The following is a 20,018-nucleotide window of genomic DNA, read 5'->3' as shown; positions in this document are numbered from 1 at the left end:
ACTTGTAAACACATACAGGCTAAATCATTTCAAGAATGCATCTCTTTGTCAGAGCAGCAAATGTGGTTTAGCTAAAGCAGTATAAAGAACAAGAACTGGTTATGTTAAATTTTTAGGAAAGAAAAATACACTATAACAACAACAACAACAACATTTATTTATATAGCACATTTTCATACAAAAAGTAGCTCAAAGTGCTTTACATAATGAAGAATAGAAAAATAAAAGACAGTAAGAAAATAAAATAAGTCAACATTAATTAACATAGAATAAGAATAAGGTCCAATGGCCAGGGGGGACAGAAAAAACAAAACAAAAAAACTCCAGACGGCTGGAGAAAAAAATAAAATCTGTAGGGATTCCAGACCATTAGACTGCCCAGTCCCCTCTATAATACATACAGTACATCTTCAAACTTCAAAAGATGGAAACATTGTCTTAAGAAAGTACATTGACACTGGAAAAATACAAATACAAAACAACAATGATGATAAAATGACTTAAAAGGGGCATGAGTGTAGATAAGAAGGGGGGTGAGAAAATATGGGCTTGCTTTAAAAATAATAAAAAATGTTTCAGATGACGTTATAAACAAACGTGACCAGATGGCAAGTAAGTCACAAAGACTAAAAACACTGAAAGAGCAGGTGAAGGAAATGATATGAGTTAAAGTTGACATACTATATGGAGGTAAATTTGTTTAGACTATGAAATAGAGAAAACAGTAGCACTACCAAGTGACATTTAAAGACCTAACTTCACAAGTGAAAACAGTAATCTAGTCTGGAATGTAGAAAAGACAAGAAGCAGAAACCATGTGGTATTTGATGAAAATAAGTGAGTTCATTAACTTCATTTAGGCCAAGCAGAGTAACTGTATTAGGTGCATTTGACATGCCTTATCGGTATACTTCTAGGAATAAGCACTAGCATTGTTTCATGTCATTTGTAAAGCTAATGAAATCTTGGTGAGTTCAACAAATCCTATGCAGGGTTGAGAGACCAGGAAGTTATTAATCAAAAGTTAAAGGTGAAAACTAGATGTTTGGAGGAGAATATTTCAGTCAGTGTGCTTTATGTAAAGAGAAAAATGGAAAGAATATTTCACAACTGTGACTTGGACATTTACAAAAGAAATACTGGCATAATGAAAATGAAGTGTGAAAGTAAGATTTTGGTGACACGTGAAAAACTTATAAAGCAGTAGTACAGAATCAATGTCATCAAAATATCATTATAGTGATACCAACAAGTTAATTGCTTTGATAAGGATTATGAGCAAAATATTTAAAAATTGTTATACAGATTAGCAATACTTGGACTGAAAACTGCACTTGAAACCAATTATGGAAGACAAAAGCATTTAAGTTAGTAGCTTTTTGTCTAAGTTGATCTATGAAATCAATTACATTTCTTTGAAAGATTGAACTTTGAAATTGGGTGTTAGTGACAATTTTTTCAGTGGTGATTTCTGGAAAGATAACAAGAGTTGAAGTCAAGTGTCACTAAAAGGTGACCTTTACATTATAAAAGCTATTGTACCCGACACAACAAAACAGAAGTGCCTTTGACAAAAGAGTGGGATGAGGTGATAAATGATGACATATACTGTAGATGGCAATATATAGATGGTAATCTATATGGTGGAGAGCAGAGTGTAAAACAGAATCAATATTGAACTTGACAAATACTGACCCTATTATTCGGAGACTAGGAGGACTGGTGCATCATTATGTATTTTGGGCAGGAGGTAAAGTAAAGGAATGCAAAGATGTGTGTTTATTGAGTAAGAATCCAACATGTTTATAATCATTAAGTTTAGAAATTCAGGATTGTTCTACCACTGCAAAAATGAGAGAATAATGGTGAGATGTGGGGGTCTCATTTGAGGCATTCATTAAGAGGCATCAAACCATCATGTATATATGGGATCAATGGTATTCATGATAGCAATAGCACAACCGTTATCAGCTGGGTATATTGGATTGGATAGAGGATCATTCTTAAATTTGGGTAATGTGTTTTTTATTGTAATATTATAAAAATGTTTAATATTATTTTGTTTTATTGATTCACTTTCTTGGAAAACAAGATATGAAAAGGTTTCACTCTTTCGATAAGAGGTACCTGGAAGGAACATAATTGGAGAAAATGGGAAAATGTTTTGGCTGTGATCTATTAGATTCCTAATAGGAGTGTAACCAGATTTTTGTAAAGAATCTGAATAATATTGTAGTTAATGTTTTAAATAAATGGTAGTTAAAAGTATAAACAAATATTAAACTTTTAGAAAGTATCTCAATTTAAAGCATAAGATGAAAGGTCAATTATTGGAATGTGTCCTGTGTTTTATGGTTTGTGAGGATGTGTTTGCTGGGTGGCTAATAACTGAAGTAGTCAGTCTAAAATACTAAGTGTGGCATCTGGACTAGTAGAAGAAACTGAGGAAGAGGATGTCAAAATTAAAAGAAGAGAACTGTAAACTGAATGTGAAGAGCCTGGCTGTCCAGATCAATTGGTGGCTTTATATATTGGCCATAAATGTTGGAGAGATAGGCATTTTCAAGTAAAACCATAAGTATAATGCCTAGTACCTCTAAGGATTTTCTTTTGTTTGTATGTATTAAAGTGAGATTCAAATGGGGTAGTACATTTTTTATAATGGTCTGGAATTGTTTTAATTGTGTAACTCTAACACAATTTATTACAATGTTTAGCATATTTGTTTTCTATCTATAGAGTACTTACGTGCACACAGATGTTTTTTGCCTTGTTGGTTTTTTAAAATACATAATTCAATAGTAGTCATCTCAATTTAAACAAGGCCAATATAACATAATTTAGAATTAAACACTATTTAGAAATAAAATCAAGATTATTGTTAAGAACAGGAGGTTCTTTTTGCAAACAATTGAATAAGCTGATGGTGTAATTGCACATATGAATATTTGGTACAATTCTAAATTCTGTAAAAATGTTATACTGTTACATCTGAATATTGTCACCAGAGTAATTACAAGCATCATTCCATATAAAGAACATACTTGTGACATATTTGTCCTGAAACAGATGGCAAGTTAAAAGTTCAATTTCCAGATATCTACACGTGAAAAACCCCACCATTATTATGTAAGAGTTTCATATACTGGACATACACATTAAGGAAACACATTCTCAGAAGATGGCCCTATTATAATTCTGGTTAGCTAAACTATTTCTGGCAAGACTTAATTATTGTTAAATGTTAGTGTTCCTGATGCCTTACCATTTTCATCAGTTATAATATTTATTTCTTCATTGTTTTTCCATATCACAATCTGAGCCATCATCAATTTTTACTTCAGAATCAAATGGAGGCATTTGTGATGTGATGTATTTTTTTTTTTAAACATTTATCTTTTTTTGCAGTTTAATTAATATTGGGTATATCTCATTGAGACTCTTATGTGAATAATTGTTAAACACATTTTCATTTGCTGAATTATTTACATTTTTTTTCCATTTGTCTAGGGGCTAACCCAGAATGGGAGATGATATTAATTAGAAAGCTGAACCTGAAAGTTGTTAATTTTGCAAACTTTCAAGTTCCTGTGAATTGTGCTGAGAGGCAACTGTGATCAACTTGTCACAAGATAATCAGTCAATATTTTACTCAGTCATAAAATTTCCTACTTGACAAAACAATCTGATTTCATTTTGGATTATTTATTTAGCAAGTAACTATAGTGAATCTGTACATTCATCCTAACTTTGTGCAGCACATCTCCAACAAAAATAGGTAAAAAATGTAAGAACAGATTCTGTACTGTCAAAGTCCTAGATATTTGCTGTTCATGCTAAATATAAATGTGATCCAGTCTTGACCTGCAATTAATTTTAAATTGACACCATTGTCAGAGGCTACCCAACACTCAAATGTAATGTTGATCCTCTTGTAGTTCATGTACGGATAGCCCAATCCAAGTGAGGGACATGAGAATCAAGTTCAAAGTGTGCATTTACTTAAACAAACTCAAAGTACAGAATAAAATTGGCATTCATGAATATTTTATAAAAACAATGTATGTCAAATTGCCAATTAATAGAGCAATACATCCATAAAAACAATAAAAATGTTCACAGTCACATTTGTAGAGCAGCAATCACACATTCCATCCATTGACATGCCTTGTGTCATGTTTCACCCTTTTACCAACAAAGTGTCCAAGCGACTCTATGCTCGCAATGCCAACTCTATCATCCTGCATTTGCCTACTTGTACAAGTCTGCAGTTCCTCTTTTGAAAATAACTACATACAACTTGCCGTTACTCTTTTCATCTTGGAACTCTGCATCAGGACTTTTCTGCCAACTCATCTCAGTGTCCGCAAGAACAATACCAAGTTCAAAATGTCTCTCCTAATTGTCATTGCATCAGAACAAGTTCAACCCTGCTCCCTACAAGGAGTCACTCTTCAAAAAGGAGACCATCTCACGCCCAGCACCATTGTCTTCTGTTATGTTTTCTCTCCTTCGTAATTTATGAACAGGCTAGCCATTTTTCTATCTCTCTTTACCATTGCAATGAATACCCAATCTTTCACCATCTCTCACAGCTCTAAAAACTGACCTTGCTCAGTAATGCAGGGGCTTCATTAACTTGACACACTTAACCACTGACGAGGTAAGGCATCTTTGATCACTGTACTGTACATGCTTATCTAATTGCCTTTTCCCCCATTAGCACCACACCCGCTCAGCTTTCCTGCTCATCCATGCTCTCAAAGCAGAACACTATTGTTTTTATGATTAAAAAAAAAAGATAAACTGTACTTCCTTCAATCTACAACACCATGCTACACAGGACCCACATAAACTTTCAATCTGTTTCTTTGGGTAAAAACATCCACCTGCCTCGAGACGTTCCTGGAAGCAGAGGTATGTGGTTAGAACTACACACACGTGCGCTTACCTTAAAACCAAGTAGCCCCAAACATTGCTCAAACTCTACAGGATAACACTAGAACATAAACTAAAACAGTTTATCATTCCTCCATCTGTCTGTAAGAATAAGGGTATTTTGGTTTGTGCTCTTTCTCACTCACTGCCGTAGTCTTATCCTACTTCTGCCACCATTTGTCAGATGTCACCGCTGTCCCATCCTCAGTATATGAACTATTATGGTTCAATGTTGAGTATGCCATGCTGTAGTGGTCTCTGACAGCCATGCTAAGCTGAAGATGTTTTCATTTGTCTTCACATTAATAACATGTGGCTTTACTGAGCTTTACAAAGTGGCATATTTCCCCCTTAAAAATTCTCAAAAATTTGCGCAGACATGCAAAATGTGAAACAAATCCTAGAAAGTATGGCTGATTGAGTGCTTGTCTAAAATGTTGTTTTGGCATTTTATGCTTCTTAACACCATAGTGATATGTTTACTAGAACAATTTAATAGAAGACATCCCTATGTTCAAAATGCACTTCAACCAATTTACAGTATGGTCCTTTAGGCAGTTGCTTCAAAGATGGCACTAATCTCAATCAGTACTCATTCTTAGTTATGCCAGGCATACACTATCTCCTATCAGAAATCATCGCAGTAGCAGTAAACTCACGTGAACACTAAGAGAATGTGCAAACTCCATCCGGAAGGCAAATGCACAATTCTGTATAATCAAATTGTAATTTTCTGGTCAGTCAACATATAAAATTATTTCTTTTTCTTAGCTAAAGAACAAAATCTACTAAACTTATAATTTTCTTCTGGGGATTAAAATTATTCATTGAATACTTAGGCATATTTAAAAGAAGGATGACATGCAGAAATAAAAAGGCAACAAGGTTAACATTTATAAAGAAAGAGTTAATCGACAGCCTGCGTAGATTGACTACAGGTGTGCAGAGTTACAAATTAATTGCCAATTCTACTTAGAGCATATTGAGGGTAACCTTAACTGGTGTGAGCAATCCAAAGAAGAGGTCTGTAAATCAGAATAGCTAATTTATCTGCCAGCTTCCATGCCTAGAAAATTCCAAGATATGATAAATAGATTCACACATGGTACATACATATTTTTAAAGGTGTAATGAAGGTAATGAGTAGCATTTCTGATTTCTTTTGTGGAATTTCTAAAATATAACTTTTTTTTTTTTGTATAATAGCAAATCCATTTCTCCTTACCTCTTAATTATGCAGCACATTTTTTAAACACTGAATATCACAAAATTAGGCATTTCATAAGCCCCATTCACTCACACACCCATAGACACTCTCACATATGGCCAGTCGAGGTAACGTTAACGTCACTGAGAATATGTCAGGAAAATTGAGTCCCTGGGAAAAAATACACATAATAGTTACATTTCAACAATATAAGCAAAACAGACTTAATTTTAAAACCAAAATATGTCAGATGATTCTTGTTATTTATTACAGAGCTATTTATTTTTCTGCGGATGTTGCAAGACACACAATGACAAACAGTTCTTTTCTATTGTATTCATAGAGTCAAGCATGCATGTCCAAGGACCTTCTTGCAAGCTCGATTCAGGTATGTATTAACCAGCTGAGATGAGAGACGGCCCTGACGCAAACACTGCCTTCTCCATCTCTTCCCACAGTGCCGAGAAGCCATCCAGTGAAGGTATTTAGCCCCGCCCCTTCCGGTCCCACCGCCATAATATACCAGGTGTACCTTTTGGTCAGAGCAACCCGTGAGACGAAGCTCTGCTAAAGCAGACAAAACCACTGCTGACAATCCTCTTGTTGAATCCTCATAAGAGGGACGAGTGCCAATGAGTGTTTTCTTTTTAGTTCTTTCTTTTTGTTTTATGTCTCTGGACCAATAAAAGAGACAACCCCAGCATGTCTTGCTGCAGTCCTGAGCTGTCATTACTGCACCCAGCCATAATTGTCAAAAGCAAAACTCTTCTAATCATATACAAAAACATATAAGCATAAAACATGGAGTATATGATTTTTAAGGATTTTTGGGGAATATCAGTATAGTCCTAACCAATATATTAACAATTACATAAAAAAACACACACAAAAAATATAATAATGTTTATAATGTTACCAAGGGTGCTAGATTGGGCTTTTTGACTAAAATATTTTGTACATACTTTAGCTGAAAAATAAAACAATAAAAACAGGAAAATACTGTAATATAATAGTGTGAATTCAGAAAGTTTTCAGGTCCCTTTGCTTTGTGTACCCATTATACTCCATTGTAGTTTTAATTTTAATTGGATAAATTTACCACATTTGCCCATCAATCTACATTCAATTGCTTTTCAGAAAGGTTTGCAAATGTATTAAAAATCCAAGACTGAAATATCTCATTCAGATAAGTATCCAGACGTTTAATTTAAGGCCCTTTTACAGCATTTGTAGCTTTGAGGCTTTATGGATAAGTCTCTACAGTATAAGCTTTGCACACCTGGATTTGGCTAGTTTATCTCATTCTTCCTGGCAGATCCTTTCAAGCTCCATTAGATTGAATGGATAGCATCTGTAAGCTGCTATCTTCAGGTCTCTCCACAGATGTTTTACATGGTTTAGGTCTGGGTTTTGACTGGTCCACTCAAAGATATTCAGAGACTTGTCCCAAAGCCACTTCAGCATTGTCTTGGCTTTTCGCTTCAAGTTGTAGTTGTGTTGAAAGGTGAACGGTCAAACAAGTCCAAGGTGGGGTGCATTCAGAAGCTGAAACTATCTGCTGTCAATCATGCATGGGTAGGGGGCATTCTTAGGGCTTGTGCATATATTTAACACTTATCTAGCCTGTGAGAATGTGCAGTCATTCACGACTTCTCTTTTAGCTGTAGACTGGAAGATCTCATGAAGACGAGCCTAATTCTGCAGAAAATCCATCCTCTTTTTAGGAAAAACCTATACAATGGCGGCAACCTGAGGGGCACTGTTGACGAGCAACTTTCATAACTCGGAAAAAGCTTCACCATGTAGCTATTAACTAGCAACAGTAACTGGATACTAATTAAGAAAAGTGGCTGAAATGAAAACCAGTGGCCACTGCAACCCTCCAGGATTTGAGTTGGACACCCATGTACTAAGATTTCCAAACCAACATATAAAGGAAACATGACAATATATTAAAGGACTTTTTAAAAAAGTGTCATTGCAATGTTGACTAATTTAAAACAACTGAGTTTCCTTTAAAAGAACAGTCCTATGTTATTTTAAATTAATCATATAATTTATAGTTTATTTGTGTGCAATTAACTGTATTTATTTCTTTTACAATCACATTTCTCTAACTTAACATGTAATTATGATTTCCTGAATACATGTTGCATTTCAAAATCAGTTAAGTAATTTACAATGTATAGTAAAAGCATATTTTTCACTGAAAATGTTTTCAAAGACATATTTTCATGGAAACATAAAATCTTTCTAACTTTCAAAATAGGGTACAACTTCAAGTAATGAAATGCTGGGCTAGTTTCATGTTATAAATGAAAACCCTAACTAGAATGTCATTTCAGTTGCACACTAAATGATGAATGAATCTTTTGGTAACTGAAGCTGCAAAAACAGCCTTTACCATTTTTATGGTGTGAGGAAGTTCACGGGTAACCAGTCAAGTAATTAATTTTGACAGTGGTTTCTTGCAAGGATAATGCATGGCGTTTACATTCCTCATGAGTCACTTGTCATTTCTAGATTCACTTTAAAATCAAAATTGATTATTTTTTGCCTTTGGTTATTATTCCTTACTGATCCATGAATTATAAGTAGACTGTTTAAAACTGTTTTCAAGAAAGTTAGGAATTCACATCAATAGCTTTCTGATTGCTATTTTGTGCAGACAAAAACTAAAATTACTACTTGTTGTTACCTTTGAGATAAAACATATGCCATATCAGATTCAGAAATATCTAGTAAAATACACATTTTAATAGAAATATGATTTTAGAACAAACAATATACAGGTATTTAGTTTTTTTGTCTTTAATAGAGGTTAATGAAACGAACAACCCTGTTTCAATTAATTTGTGAAAGTTATCCCTTCTTTGTCAATATTCCAGTATGTTTAAATTATTAACACTAGAATTACCAGAGCCTACTCTCTCAAATCCGTAAATCGGCCCACCTTAAATCCATTCTCATCTCTCCGTCAGTGTCTTTTGTCCTGTAAATGTGTCGATAAGCAGCAAGCAGCCTGGTATCCTGTCCCCCCGCCTACCACTGCAGTTCATTTCGCAAAGAAGTTTGTCAGTGCTCAGTGTTGAGAAAGAGAAAAAAACATTATTAACTGAAATGATTATGAAGTATTTAACTCTCAATACCAAAGACTGTAATTTGCATTAAGCATGATGCAGAGAGCTATATGATTTATTATTTCTATATGATTTGTTTTTCATTTATGTAGAAAAAGAATTAAGCTTGTGCACAGTTTAAGGATTTATTAAGCTAACTGAACAAAATGTAATCTAATGTAGATACTTAAGCTATAGAAATGTAATTTCTTTATGTACTGAACTAACTTTTATGTAACCTTTGATATTTTAGGAGCAATGTGCATAAAAGTTATAAGGAACTATATTGTCTGAAACCGCTGAGCTACATCCACCCTGTGATCATAAGACAAGCTTCCTATAACTGGACTTATGTATGTGCAAAGCTAGCAGATGGATATTTCCTAAGACTTTGAATTTGCTGACAACTCTTTTATTTGTAAAAACCTGTGCTATTTGCTAATTTCAATCCAGGATGTGAATACAGGTCATGGTGACCTATGTATGAACTCAAAAATTAACTGTTGAGTTTTTTTTCCCCTTGTCAACATACTTGAGTATAAAGAGGAAGGCTTTTTCCTTCCTGAGGGGTGAAAGGCTCAGAATCTGTAGCATACATTTTATAGCTGACAAGCTCTGCAGAGTCTCTCTCTCACCAAGAATAAAAGAAATTGCTTTTTATTTTAAATTGGTGTTTGCTCCTGTTGTTTTTCTGACTTTCATCCACAGTTTTAGGTGGCCCGTATGGGAACAGAGACGGTCAAGTGACTCCTTGAGCAGGACTGTCCAGAGGACCAGCAAAAGGACCGATTCCGGCCGGATCGGGAGGACCGGGAAAAGTTAGGAATGGCCTGCCTCTGCCGATTCCCGCATGAGGAGTCCTTCACCTCCTCTGATGTTTCCTGAAAGTCGAGTGACGGGGAACTTCCAGACGGGGGGAAAAATTCTTGGTGAGTAGACCAAGGGAATCCAACCGGGAAAAAGAAACCAAGCAGTGAGTGGACTGGAATGTATAGATAACTTCTCGGAAATAAAACAGTGTGAAAAGATTATGAATGTTAAGGACGTGAGTTAAGTACACTGCCTAGGAAATGGAGAAAAAATCTCTTTGACGCTTAAAAGCAAAATAAAGGAAGGGAGTGGGAAGAATACATAAATAACTGAGCATTTCGTGATCAGGAAAAAGCACTGTTGCGGGGGGTGCGAGACTCTTTTCTCTAACGGTCTGATTATATCCTGAACTCAACGGGTCACTCAGGGAAATGATCACCTAGACAGCGGTAACCAGTGGCCTTCGGGTGAGACTGTCAGTCTGCTAATCAGGTTGAACGTCCCAGTGGACCAGGAGACAGGAAGGACCGTCAGTGAAGTGACAATTGGGGCTGGTTTAGAAAAAAGAGTGCGGGAAACTCACTAGTCATGGGGAAAACTAAAAATAAACCAGTCAAGATCCCTTTAGGAAACCAAAAGCCACGGTTGGAAGGATTATTTTTGTAAGGCTAAAAAAATTCAAACAAGGGCCAGAAGGGAAGCTTGCCTAGAAAATTAGTGGAAAAGAAAGTGGGGTTAGACTTTAAGAAAGCGTGTAAAAAATTGAACAAACAAAGTGGTGGTAGATGACCAATTGAGGGAACTGGGGATATTTCAGAAATTCAAGAAATTAGAAAAATCCTATGCAGACACACCCAAAGCTGTTGCCAAAGGGGCCCCTATAGGATTTCTAGTTAGTTAGTTACTTATCACAACACACTCAATTATAAATAATGTGTACTTCTACCTTACATAGGATGGATATGTTTGAAAGATGGGAACTAGTAATAAAAAGATCGAACAACTGAGGAAATGCAGAAGCACAATGAGACGCTTTCTGCTGAAGTTAAGACCAGCAAAGAAGAAGAAAATATGTTACTAGCATTACAAAAGTCTAAGGTTATACTGAACCCCAGCTACATACTTCACTCCTATCCCCGATTTCTAGCCATACAAGAAGCTAAACATCACAATTACACACAGGCTCTGAATCGGGATTCAGCTTTATTTCTCCAAAGCATTAGAATCCCGAACCCAAGTTTTCTTGCCCTTTAATACAAGTCCCTAACCCCAGGCACAACCCCAATCAACCCGCAGTAGCTAACAATCCCACTATGGCCATGATACATCGAAAATGGGACATCCAAGAATTAAAAGATGTGGTGTCAGAACTGTCAGATCCCAGGGGAGTTGGCGGCTTAAAATTCTTGGAATCACTTCAGCAGCTGGACGACATGTATAAGCCAAATACTGCAGAGTGGTCACAGGTGCTGTGCCGAAAGCTAGGCACTACTTGGGCAACAGTAAATCGTGGGACAAGAGGGGATGAGACGGTCGATGAATGGGCTCATAGAATTCAAGACCTGATCGCTAATCATTCTCGTCTGCAAGAGGGCGAAGATCGAAACCGCGCTGCCGTTCCCCCTTTCGTCTGGGGATTAAGAAGCAACATACAGAACAAAGTCCAAACGTCTTGCATAGGCTTGGAAAGTGTTACTTTTGAGAAGTTAAACGCCATGAGAGACAATCTAAACAAAAAGAATCTGATACACAGACTAAACTGATAGCGGTACAGCTTCAGTATTACACTGGGGGAATAAGCAGGGGCAGAGGATTCCAAGGCCGTGGCCATGGCAAATCCTTTGGAGGGAGAGGGCGGAGAAGGGGACGTGGGCTCCAGTCCTCCACGTCCACCAACCCGTTCACCCGGATGCCTAAATCATCAGAACAGTCCCATACATCTTACACCTGCTACAACTGCGGTGAGCCTGGCCATTTCCGACACAACTGCCCAAACACATTGTCCACCTCCACCACCTCCACTCCTGGAACCCAGTGACATACCCAGGTCCTAGGAATTAGCAGGGACCCATAGCCATCTTTTCCAGTTTCCCTTGCTCACCTGTCATGCTGATGCCGACCCTTTACTGACTTTGATAGTGAATGGCAAGGAAACTGTCCTCCTTGTGGACACTGGAGCTACCCGCTCAACTTTATTGCTGTTGGAGGTCCCTGCCTCAGGACATCCTCATACTCTATCAGTATCCAAGCCTCTTCAAGTTCAACTTTCCACTGATAGTTCGCCTTTGACACATCGATTCCTCTTAAATCATCTGTGTCCAGTTAACTTATTGGGAAGAGATCTCGTGACCAGACTGTCAGTTTATATCTCCTTATCTGAAAAAGGATTCTATTGCTCCATCCCTAAGCTCCTGTGCCAAACTCTCCGACCCCCTTGCCCTTCTTTTGCTGTCTCGACCCTAAACATCTCCTCACACACCCTCCTTCTTAAAGCCCTCCAGCCCTTTCCCTTCCTGCCTTTTTTCCCACCTCCAAGTCCCTGACACTCTTCACTGTACTGCCCAATTTTTCCCCATTGAAGGTGACATCCCTTGGTCAGAATCTTTTCTCTCCTCAGCCACTTGCCCAGAGAGTCTTTACATCCCTTGTATTTTCCTCTCACACACTAAAGCTGCTGCTTCAGTTCACCTCACACACAGAACAATTTCTATTTAGGAGGTGCAATCCCCCATGTTTCCCTGGCAAAGTCTAACACCGCTCGCTGGGTCAAAATTGGGGAATGGGTTCAATGTCAAAATAGGACTAATTAGAATTTCATCGCACCAGGAATTTTTGTCACCCCGATCACCTGGTTACTAAGGTGTCAATCCAAATCGACCTGCCAGTCGTTCGTTCCCTTTGTCACTTGCCTCCTTCTCTGTATTCCCTGCGAACAGACTCTTTTCCTTGGCTGTACACAATTCCTGAGACTCTGTGCTGTCAGGGGAAAAAATGATTTTGGCAGGATTGTAAATTGTGAACCTTTAGTGGTCTTCCTGAAGTCATCCTTCCGTCCTCACCGTGCACAATATCCTCTTTCTCCCGAGGCTGAACGGAATTGCTGCTGTACATAAAGATTTAGTTGAATGGGGAGCTATTATTCCAATTAAGTATTCTCCTGTCAACACTCCCATTCTGCCAGTAAAGAAAGCAGATGGATTGGGTGCTTTGTCTAAGACCTCCGACAGTTCAATTCTGCAATCTTTCCTAGAGCACCGATTGTATCTAATCCTTCCACTACAATCCCTCCATCCACACTTTATTTCTCAGTTATTGATCTCGCAAATGCTTTCTTTTCTATTCCTGTACACCCTGATTCACAATTTTGGTTTGCCTTTACTTTTCAAAATTGCCGCTGGACCTGAACCGTTATGCCACAAGGTTATACAGAGGCTCCTTGTGTATACGGACAGGCGCTTGCTGAAAACCTGGAAGGCTTCTGGCCTAACAGAGGAAATGCATTAATACAGTATGTCGATGACTTATTGCTCTGTAGCAATACAGAGGAAGCATGCACTCAAGATACAAAATCATTATTAAGATATCTTGCGGAAAATGGCCACAAAGTCTAAAAGACAAAGCTGCAGCTAATTCAAACCACTGTCAAGTACTTGGGGCATGACATCATTTGTGGTACCAGAGCTCTGTCAAAATACCGCATAACCACCATCCAAAATCTTCCAAGACCGGTCACAAAACAACAGGTTATGTCTATACTAGACATTCTTGGTTATTGTAGACAATGGATCCTAAATTTTTCTGAAAGAGCTAACTAACACTGTCGAACTTCCTCTTACTGGCCACATACAGTGAAATGAGCAGGCTGAGAAGTCTCTATGTGATTTAAAAAGTGCACTACTTCTGCGCCTGCAGACATCATGGTGTATTTTTTCCCTCCAGCTCTACTTCACCATCCTTCTTAGTTAGCTCTTGTGAATGCTTTCCCTGTAAGTTGTTATATTTTCTCGTTATATATGTTTTAATTTTAGTAACATTTAGTCAGGGAAATGTTAAAGCCAATGAGATATTTGTAATATGTAAGTTTATTGAGCTCTTAGTCATAGAACCATGTACTTAAAATGCTACTGTACTTACCTGATGTTTATACAATTACCAATTAGTGTTTGTATATATTTGTATTTACAGTTTCACATCATTAAAAGTTCTCAACATCACCCCGTAGGTCACAGAGTTTAACTTGCTAGATCAGGGGTCCTCAATCCCAGTCCTGGAGAGCTGCAGTGGCTGCAGTTTTTTGTTCTGACCTGGTTGCTTAATTAGAAAGCAATTCTTGCCCATAAAGTACTAACAAGCTATGAAATTAAATTAACTCTGCTATGTCAGGTCATTCTCATATCCTAGATTTTCTTTCCCTTTCCATCATGCAAATGATTTGAAGGCTAAAATGGACGAGTAATTCTCAGTCCTTCACTTTTTTCTCTTCATTTTTCTTCCAAGTATTTAATTAAACCTAATAGTGCAGATAATTACACACAGGTGTAAATGTAAATAAGCTAAATGGAGAAATGCTGCTCTCTCTTGTCATTTGCATGTTATTGATAATAAGGAGCAATTAAAATAGCTGTTTAAGACAAAATTAAGCAATAAGGGCTCAAAATCACTAAAGTGAAGCAGAAGTGTTACTTTAGCAATAAGTGCTTTTTATTAAGCAACTGGGTTGGAGCAAAAACCTGCAGCCACTGCGGCTCTCCAGGACCGTGATTGAGGACCCCTGTGCTAGATAATTGAATATGCCATTCAATGAGGCGAGTATGGAAGGGGTTAATAAGCTTATCCCGAATCTTTGATCTTGGCACAGAATGTAGCTGCCTAAATTAATAAAATGTTAAGGAAATTTTTGAGAGTGATACTGCCAGATTGTGTTTTATTTGAAGTGGAGGGGCACCGATAATGTCAGTAATTAGATAATGACCTTTTACTAAACAAGCAAATATAAGATGAGCAGGCTAAATGAGAGTCTAGCCCATTCAAACAATAATAAATAGAATGATACAAGCAACTTTTCATGCATCTTGAGAAATGAATAATTAAGTTATACAAAATAAGTACAATATATACAATATATCATTTGATGTTATGTCCTAATCATATTTTTCAAGTTTATATGCAAGTAAATAGTTATACTTAAAAAAATAAACTTGCATTTAACACATAATTCTGTATAGGCTATTGCTGTTTTACTTTTCTCTATTATGTATAATACTTTTTTTTTTCATAGAACAAACATAATAGCATCAAAGAATTTAGTAGGCATTTAGAAAGTAAACACAAGCAGATAGGCTTCATTTCAGCATTTGCTGCTTCAAACGATTAAACTAGAATTAGATGAAAGACACAGCAGCCGTAGCATTGTGCAGTGGAGAGCAAGCATGTGAATTAATGAAAAAAGCCTGACTAAAGCAATAAAGTTGACCCAGAAAAATTCTTCCAGCTAAATAATGAAACATACTTAAAAAAGGCAGTTCAAAATTAAAGAGAAATACAGTCAAGACATAAATAATAAAGATTATGGACAATATACAGTAGACCAAATCACCTAGTTGAGCATAATGCTGTGATGGCTTTTAAAAACAAGTGGGTTGGAATTTTGGGACATCTTAGCTTTTATTCAGTTGAATGACACTGACAAACTTGATAGCTTTCTTTCATTTTGTTCCCAGTTAATTAAAAAAAACTGATCTTTGGGTCACATTTTCAATGTATTCATACATGAACATCATATATCTGAAGGTGTTGTTTTTTCAGCATATTCTTTGTAATTAGAAATTTCCTTCAACATACACAAATTTTAAATGCAGAACATTAAGCAATTTTCTGCATGGAGTAGTTTCTGCACTTTTAATATTATTTATCATAATGAAATCCCACTGATTTCATAGACTTTTTCTGTATATACAGATTATGTTGTTAATATAACTGATCTTTCTAAGTATGAACTGTTCATTGTTGTATACATTCAAGAGTTCCTTATTTACTGTATTACCTCTTACTTCTTTACTATGCTAACAGTATGCAGTATCCATCCATCCATTATCCAACTCGCTATAACCTAAATACAGGGTCACGGGGGTCTGCTGGAGCCAGTCCCAGCCAACACAGGGTGCAAGGCAGGAAACAATCCCCATGCAGGGTGCCAGCCCACCGCAGGGTGCACACACACACACCAAGCACACACTAGGGACAATTTAGAATCACCAATGCACCTAACTTGCATGTCTTTGGACTGTGGGAGGAAACCGGAGTACCCAGACAAAAATCACGCAGACACGGGGAGAACATGCAAACTCCACGCAGGGAGGACCTGGGAAGTGAACCCGGGTCATAACTGCGAGGCAGCAGCACTACCCACTGCGCCACCATGCTGCCGCCGTACGCAGTAATTATGGTACAATGCAAAATTGATGAGTCATCTAGACCTACTTGGGCTACAGAGATATATACTTGAAAAGAACACAACATACAAATCTAACTAAAAACTAATTGACACTCTTTTTTCATATATATACAGTACCATCAAATGAATACAGCTTCTGAAGGGTTATTAATTATTATTATTATTAATAATTAACCTTAAAATGGACATATTCCATAACATTAAGACCATTCAAGTTCAAAGAAACTTCTTTGTAGAAGCTGTTACAAATGTTTCTCCACAGATTTTTTAAATTAATTAATGTGAAGTTTATTTAAATAAGTCACTTTATATCTAAATATTTAGTGCTAAAGATAGACATACAGAAATGATAACACCCAGGAGATTCTGTTATTTATTTTTTAGCCAAGTGCAAATTATGGATGAAATGTTCATTGGTAGTTGAATTTTTCACAAAATTATGAAAGAAACCATTTTCAAAGTATTGCAATTTAAAAAATCATTTTAATTTTTTTTTTATTTTTAAATTACATTTAAGTAAAATTAAAATTCTGCAAACTTTGGCAAAAATCATAAACATCATTCTTTGTCAAAACCATACTAGTTTCATCTGAATACTGTAGCAGACATACAAAACCTTCCCATTATTTTTTATGATTATGCACCTAAAAATACTAAGCTATAGATTAAAAATGTATTGGTTTGGCAAAGATAATTACACAGTCATGCCAGACTATTGTGCAATTTAGTTAAAATTAGCTATTTGGAAAAGAGTTGTTCCACAGGGACAGGCAGATGGACTCCTGTACAGTGGACAGACAGGCAATAAAATGAAGATTAGTAAGTACAGAAATTCAATTTTACTTAACTGTCATAATTTGTTTTATGAATTTACATATGTTTTTTATTTACCTAGCATTATAATTCATCAGAATTTTAAGAAATTTTAATGTTAAAATATTTTGGCAATTATTAAACACATTTAAATTTTCATTTCTTTGAGAAAAGCATCTTTACAGTTTCTTTTAAACTTAGCCAATTCTATACAGTACATATGTATGTAGTGTAAAAAATATAATCATAGCCTATAATTGATTCATAATTGTATTGTTTAGTAAGCACTATGAACTTTTTAACAGAGCATGACATGCCACTTCAAGATACCCAGTGGCCCACATTTGGTGCATTTGCTGCAGGCTGGCCACCCCTGAACCACTGTAAACATTCTGAAGGAAGATGAGATGGGCCTTGCAAAACATCCTTTACCTTTTGAAGGAGACTCCTTTTTTATTAGCACTTGGAATTAACTTTTTTCTTTATTAGAAAATACATTTTTATTTTATTTTGTAACTTGTTGTAGCCCCATTTACAGCTCTCCAGTCTCCCAAATTTCTGCTTTGGTCCACCAAAGATGCTCCATGGTCCCTAGCGTGCAATGCAGCTCCCATTGAGAACCATTGGTTTAGATAATGGATGTACATGTATATCTCTGGGACTGGGCTCTGGATAATCACCCAGGAGAAATTAATCCTTTATACCAACATTTTGGTGCACTAGTCATGATGGCTTTGAATCCTAATTATTATCAAAATGAAACAATTTTGTCCATCAATTATAACAATTTATTTAACATACAGTATACACATGTTAGAAAGAATAACTAAAAAATTTGTTATTATTGCTTCATACTGTTTTGTCTGAATATTTGTCTAAATATTTTTGTGCCATAATATACAGTATAAAGAAACTCTTTTTATTTCTTCTAAACACTTCACCTTAGTTGTTAACTGAAAAGCATCATCATTAATAAAAAAAAAACTTCAACAAAAAACTTAACCAAAATTCTATACTTTAATGACGGCACAATGAATCACATATATTGGTCAAATAGACAACAAGTTGATCAGTGTGTAAACATGATTTCATTTTTACCTGATTTATTTGCATACCTTTTTATTTATTTTAAGTTTATATATTTTATATATGCTACACTGAATTATTAAATGTAATTTTTAGCTTTTAAAAAATAGTGTGCTCAGGCTCTGTGGATGTGTGCTTGGTTGCCGAGTTGGACATCTGTGGGTTGTTGGGTTTGGACAGCAAGCTGATTGCTTAATTAGTCAGCTGTTCCACATCGGTACTCCACCCACAAATGAACCTCTACAGAGCATGTTAATAAGACCCTGTAGAGGAGGTTGATAGCCTCTTGCATTATGGAATACCATCCAGAATGGGACACATGGCTGCTAGAGCTCCAATTTGGTATCATCTATATATACTGTATATAATCGGCCAAGTCACCCGACCATGGGGTACACACGACGGAGCCCTGCCCACCAACTCTAACCCTCCTCCCACACCCACCCTCACTCTCGAGGCATGCGCACTGCCTGCTCATGTGCCCGTCCTCAACAGCTCACCAAACACATCCGCAGTCGCTTTGGTCTCTGCTACAGTCCACATGCACCTCTGAGCCACATTGACTTTTCATTGTTCTTTTCAGTTCCGGCTGCCTTGCTTTGCTAACAGGTCTCTCTCATTGCTGCCCTCTGACCCACGTTGACTTTTCATTGTTCTTCTTGGTTTGGGCTGCTTTGCTTTGCTAACAGGTCTCTCTCATTGCTGCCATCTTTGTTTGTCCCCGCAAGCTTCTGTTCTCCCTGTTGTTTCTGTGCCCCTTCTTTTTTTTTCCTTTGTTAGATCGACATCGAGCCTGGAATGATGGTCGCCACCCTATCGCGATGCTGAATAGGGGATTGCTGAACTGTGTCTTTCAGGAATTGTTCACCCATCAATGAATAATTAGGTTAGCTCTCTATATATATTTTACAATAATCCAAAACGCATGCACATACATGTGGGTCTACTCACTCACTGCATGTGGATGGTTTGGGCATCACTTCAAACGAAAGCAAATCTGGAACCGATTTAAAAAAGTGTAAAGGGAATAAACCACCAAGAATGAAGTCGCCTTTCTCTGAAAGGCTGTAAGTTTTCATGTTCCCTAAAATCCTGCATTTTAAGGAACCGTCGGCAATGCACATCAGATTGTTACAAAGAATAATCATTAATATGGTACTTAAAAAGCCCATTGTCCGGCACTATAAACTGCTTGCATTGTACACAAAATCATATATGCTGTAGGGGGTGGAAAGGTAGTTCAGTAAAACAATCTGTCGAAAATAAACACTGTCATTATTATAATGCAATGGGATTTGACACCCAAAAGGCATATCAAACAGTACCGTCTGGGAATATTAAAGTAATACTATGAAGTACAAATAATCCTCACATTTACAGGTCTTAAAAGCATTAATCTTTTAATGTAAAATCGGGCACACGCAATTTTTAATTGAAGAATTTTAGCTGGGTGAAGAGCACCTAACAGATAATGCACTGTACACCAGATTAAGGGTAAATAGTTAAAACAATATACAGGGTCGTCCAGATCTAATTATGCAGATCCAGATCGTCTGGATGACTTTGATTTATGCTGGGACGATTTCAGTTC

The sequence above is a fragment of the Polypterus senegalus genome, chromosome 10 (genome assembly GCF_016835505.1).
Source record: "Polypterus senegalus isolate Bchr_013 chromosome 10, ASM1683550v1, whole genome shotgun sequence".
NCBI classification, from domain to species: Eukaryota; Metazoa; Chordata; class Cladistia; order Polypteriformes; family Polypteridae; genus Polypterus; species Polypterus senegalus.
Note: the sequence above shows the minus strand (reverse complement) of the source record.